Source organism: Orycteropus afer, unplaced genomic scaffold (assembly GCF_000298275.1).
Source record: "Orycteropus afer afer isolate SDZICR_OR568_19922 unplaced genomic scaffold, OryAfe1.0 scaffold00143, whole genome shotgun sequence".
NCBI lineage: Eukaryota > Metazoa > Chordata > Mammalia > Tubulidentata > Orycteropodidae > Orycteropus > Orycteropus afer.
Genome location: NW_006921730.1, coordinates 5971774 through 5977704, shown reverse-complemented (window position 1 = coordinate 5977704; position 5931 = coordinate 5971774). Strand labels below are relative to the sequence as shown.

General features: G+C 39.8%; 1 protein-coding gene across 1 annotated transcript in view; it reads left to right on the top strand.

Moving 5' to 3' along the window:
• CMSS1 (cms1 ribosomal small subunit homolog) overlaps nucleotides 1-5931 on the top strand; it is a 520332-nt gene that overhangs the window by 133265 nt on the left and 381136 nt on the right. The window lies entirely within an intron of this gene.

The window sequence follows — 5931 nt, the reverse complement described above, 5'->3', positions numbered from 1 at the left end:
GGGTTTGAACCACCAGCCTTCTGGTTAGCAGTTAAGTGCTTTAGCCACTATGCTACCAGAGCTCCTAGTTAGCTGTAAGGAAAAAACATATAATGGAAATTAATGTTTGAGAGACACATTAGCTCTACATCTGATTATATAATTATCCCAATTAATGTAAAAAAGCAAGAAAAATTGTTCTGCCTTTGAGATTTCTAAAAGAGAAAGTATCAGTTCAGAGTAGAGCCAACTCTTGTGATAAACAAGTACATAATTAATTTTACTCATCCCTGCAAATCATGACACTTTCATCATCATTGCCTTACTTTTAGTTTGTAATGATACAGGCTTCCCCCACTATATGAAAGTAGAGCGTTCTCGTGAAACCTTCCATAAGCTGAAATAATGTAAAGAAACAATTGCCATGACTTTAACTGGGAAAAATTTTGAGCATTCCCCCCAAAAAATAACCTACCAAATCATACCAGTTAACACATAAATCCTCAAATAACACTAACATATAGTGTTCATTAACACAGTTCAAAGCTATACTGGCCTGATGCTGAGATACTGATTGTAGTTCCTGGGGAAGGAATTTAGTGATGCCACTGTCCATGCTTGGGGTGCAGAGTCCATCTTTAATGGTTTATTGTAAAAGAAACACTAAATACTAGTTTTGCTTTTCATCTTTTTCTGTAAAAGTGAAAATCTTCTTCAGATTCATTTAGCGAAAATAAGTACAAATATGTAGGTCTTTTGTGAAAGCAAAGTGGTGTAACACGAACTTTTCAAAAGCAGGGGATATCTATATTTTTTTAACTGTGAACTATTGCTAAACAATATACAGTATTACTTTCTATGTTTCCAGACCGTATACAAATGACATATCCCGCATATATTTCTGTAACTTGCTTTTGCATTCTGTATTATATTTTTGAGATTTATCCTGATGATTCTATTTAGCTTTAGTGTATACAGTTTGGTTATTTTTCACTATTTCATTATGTGAATAATTCACCATTTACTTATCCATTTTATTGTTGATGCATATTTATATAGCTTATAATTTTGGGACTGTTACAAAAAATGCTTTAATGAATGTCCTTTTATATATTTTTCCTTTATACATGGATCTCTTCAGGAAATACTCTCTAGGGAATGTTGTTATTTGCCGTCGAGTCGGCCCCGACTCATAGCGACCCCTACTTGGGTTTCCGAGGCAGTATCACTACGGCAGTAGGATTGCCCAACCTTCCTTCTGAGGAGTGGCTGGTGGGTTTGAACCGCCAGCCTTCTGGTTAGCAGTCAAGTGCCTTAGGCACTATAGGAGAGGGATATATATATTCTCAGCATTACTTTTTTAAATGTAATACCAATTTATAGCAGAGCTTGAGAGTTCTCATAAGCAATTACTATGATCGGATTTAAAACTTTTCAAATTTGATGGATTTGAAATACCATCTTGCTTTTAAGTTCGCATTTTATTAGTGAGATGATGTATCTTTTCTTATGTTTATTGGTGATATGAGTTTACTCTTAAATTGCCTGTTGATAGTCTGACCCCTTTTCTTTTGTATTGTTTGTATTATTTGTCTTTGTAGGAATTCATTGCATATCCATAATATGCAATTTTGTAAAGTTTTGTGGATTATATGTTTTGCTATTATGTTTTCCAAGGACTTCTGGTGGCCTAGTGCCTAAGCCATTTGACTGCTAAACAGAAGATTGACTCCACAGAAGGAAGATGGAGCAATCTACTTCCATAAAGCATTTACCACCTTGGAAACCCAGTGGGGGTCACTATGAGTTGGAATGGACTTGATGGCAGTGGGTTTATTATGTTTTCCTGGACTGTAAGTTATTTTCTCAAGTTATATATTATATCTTTTATTACTGTGTTCTTGTTATCAGATGCTGTAGAGTCAGCTCTAACACACAGCAACCCTATGTACAACAAAATGAAATACTGCCTGGTCCTGGACCATACCTGAGCCCATCATTGCAGCCACTGTGTCAGTCCATCTCGTTGAGGGCCCTCCTCTTTTTCGTTGACCTCCATTTTACCAAGCATGATATCCTTCTCCAGGGAATGGTCCATTCTGACAACATGACCAAAGTAGGTGAGATGAAGACTGGCCATTCTTGCTTCCAAGGAGCATTCCAGCTGTACTTCTTCCAGGACAGATTTGTTTGTTCTTTTGTAAGTCTGTAGTACTTTCAGTATTCTTCACCAATACCACACCTCAAAAGCATCAAATCTTCTTCAGTTTTCTTTGTTCACTGTCTAGCTCTCACATGCATATGAAAAAAACCAATTACTGCCATCCAGTTGATTCTACTCATAGCGACCCCTCTTTGGGTTTCTGAGGCCATGTCTCTGTGGAAGTAGATTGCCCAATCTTCCTTCCAAGGAGTGGCTGATGGGTTTGAACTGCCAGCCATCTGATTAGCAGTCAGAGGCCTTAGGCACTACATCACCAGAGCTCCCTCACATGCATATGAGGTGATTGAAAATACCGTGGTGTGGGTTAGGCACACCTTAGTCTTCAAGGAGACATCTTTGCTCTTCAGTACTTTAAAGAGGTCTTTTGCAGCAGATACGCCCAGTGCAGTACATTGTCTGATGTCTTGACTGCTGCTTCCATTGCTGTTGATTGTGGAACCAAGTATAGGAAATCTTTGACAACTTCAATCTTTTCTCCATTTATTGTGATGTTGCTTGTTGGTCTAGTTGTAAGGATTTTAGTTTTCTTTATGTTGAGATATAATCCATACTGCAGACTGACATCTTTAATCTTCATCAGTGAGTGCTTCAAGTCATCTTCGCTTTCAGAAAGCAAAATTGTGTCATCTCCATATCGCAGGTTATTAATGACACTTCCTCCAATCCTGATGCCACATTCTTCTTCATACAGTCCAGCTTCTTGGATCATTTGCTCAGAGTACAGATTGAATAAGTATGGTGAAAGGATACAACCCTGACACACACCCTTCCTGATTTTAAACCATGAAGTATCCCCTTGTTCTGTTTGAATGACAGTCTCCTGGTCTATGTACAGGTTCCTGGTGAGCACAATCAAGTGCTCTGGAATTCCCATTCTCCTCAATGTTATCCATAATTTTTATGATCCACACAATCAAATGCTTTTGCATAGACAATAAAACACAAGTAAATATCTTTCAGGTATTCTTTGCTTTCACCCAAGATCTATCTGACATCAGCAATGATATTCCTCAGTCTACATCCTGTTCTGAAAGCAGCTTGCATTTCTAGAAGTTCTCTGTCAATATACTGCTGCAACAATTTTTTAATTATCTTCAGCAAGATTTTAGTTGTGTGTAACATTAATGATATTGTTTGATAATTACCACATTCTGTGGGATCACCTTTCTTTAGAATGGGTACAAATATGGATCTTTTCCCATCAGTTGGCTAGGTAGCTGTCTTCTAAATTTCTTGGCATAGACAAGTGAGTGCCTCCAGCATGGCATCTGTTTGTTGAAACATCTCAGTGGGTATTCCTTCAATTCCTGGAGCCTTGTTCTTGGCCATTTCCTTCAGTGCAGCTTTAACTTCTTCCTTTGATACCATCAGTTCTTGATCATATGCCACCTCCTGAAATGGATGAACATTGACCAATTCTTTTTTTTTTTTTTTAATTGTGATTTAGGTGAAAGTTTACAGAGCAAATTCACTTTCCGTACAGCAGCTCACATACACTTTGTCTCATGACATAGACTACAATTTACCATAATGCAACAGTTCGCTCCCACTTCTTCCCCATAGTTACCTGTTCCCTGGGTCCTTCCCTCCATGCACTCCTGCCCCCTGAGCTGTCTCCCTGTGCATACACAGCTCTTCTATTTCCCCATGATTGTTCTCTCCAAGGAGTGTATCTACCTAGTGTAAATGTTCACCTCATATGCCTGTCTTTTGTTTGGCTGGAAGCCAAAGGAGTGGATTCAATTCCAGATCTAAAGGCAACTAGGGGCCATACTCTCAGTGGTTCGTCTCTAACAGACCAGCAAACCTGGTCCATCTTTTTTTTATTATTATTATTATTTCCAAATAATTTTGAGTTTTGTTCCACATTGTTCTCCTACTCTATCCAGGATTTCCTACATAGATCCTCCTCTGAGTGGTTGACAATGGTAGCCGGCACTATCTAGTCTTCTGGTCTCATAGTCATACAGGCTGAGGATCACCTGGTGTACCAGTCACTTGGACTGGTTGTTTCCATGAATCTTTGTGGTTTTCTTCATTCTTCTTTACTCTGGACAAGGAGAGACCCATCATTGCATCTAGATGGTTGCTTACAAACTTTTAAGATCCCAGTCACTACTCATCAAAGTAGGAGGTGGAACAATGTTTTCTGTAGTGTGCTATGCCAATTGAGCTTGATGTCCCCTGCGACTATTGTCCTGAGCCTACATGTTCAGCTACTCGTTCCCTCTTGTGACCAAGAAGTGACTACAGTCTTGTGGTAGTTAAGTTTATGTGCCAACTTGGCTGGGTCTGTTTGAGTGACTGGGCACCTGGTGGTAGTTATTCCCTATGATGAGCCTGGCAATCAGCTTCATGGTGGGACCTACCATAAGCAGTTGAGTAGCTGCTTTAGGGATATGGTCTGCTTCCCTTATATAAGAAACAGCTTTAGGAATGGTCTCTAGCTTATGGCACGCTTGAACCCTGTATCTAGCCAAGTTGTTGTTCAGCAGTCTGCCATGCTCTGCTGAACTTGGGACTTCCAATGAACTTGAATTAATGGCCTGGCATGTGGTTTTGTAACAGTGGGACTGTGTCATTATGTTTGTCGACCTTGGGCTTGTTTGCCTAGCAGCCAGTAGCTGCCTGAGTGAAGAGATGCCTCTAGCTTTAGTGGGCTGGGAGCAAGAGGCAGAGCTGAAGCCTAAGGCTGAGGGGCTTTAACCCAGCCCCTAGAGCCTGGCACTTCGAACTTAGACTTCTAGCCTCCCGAACTGTAAGAGAATAAACTCCTGTTTGTTCAAGCCATCCCATTTGTGGTATATTCTTGTGAGAGCAGTACTAGGTAACTAGAACAAAACTTGTCCCTTGTCAGGTCTACTATACACCTGAAAATTCTTACAAAACATACAAATACACTTGTAGAAACATTGTCGGCCAACCCTGTACATGGTCTTGGGCACACTTCCCCCTGCATAGACCAATTCTTTTTGGTACAATGACTTTGTATATTCCTTCCATCTTCTTTTGATACTTCCTGCATCATCCAATATTTTCCCATAGACTCTTTCAATATTGCAACTCGAGACTTGAATTTTTTCTTCAGTTCTTTCAGCTTGAGACATGCTGAGCCTGTTCTTCCCTTTTGGTTTTCTAACTCCAGATCTTTGCACATTTCAATATAAAAATTGACTTTGTCTTTTCAAGCTGCTTTTTTGAAATCTTCTTTTCAGCTCTTTTATCCTGTCGATTCTTCCATTTGCTTTAGCTACTCTCCGTTCAAGGGTAAGTTTCAGAGTCTCGTCTGACATCCATTTTGGTCTTTTCTTCCTTTCCTGTCTTTTTAATGACCTTATGCTTTCTTCATGGATTATGTTCTTTTTTATTATTATTATTGTGATTTGGGTAAAGATTTACAGAGTAAATTCACTTTCCCTACAGCAGTTCACATATACTTTGCCTCATGTCATTGACCACAGTTTACTACAATGCAACAGTTCCCCTCCCGCTTCCTCCCCATAGTTACCTCTTCCCAGTGTCCATCCCTCCATACATTCCTGCCCCCTGAGCTGTCTCCTTGTGCATAAGCAGCCCTTCTTTCTCTCAAGATTGTTCTCTCCAAGGCGTGTATCTACTTGAGATAAATGTTTAACTCACATGCCTGTATTGTTTTTGGCTGGAAACCACAGGTGTGGGTTCAATCCCAGACCTGAAGGGCAGCTAGGGGCCATAGTCTCAGTGGTTCC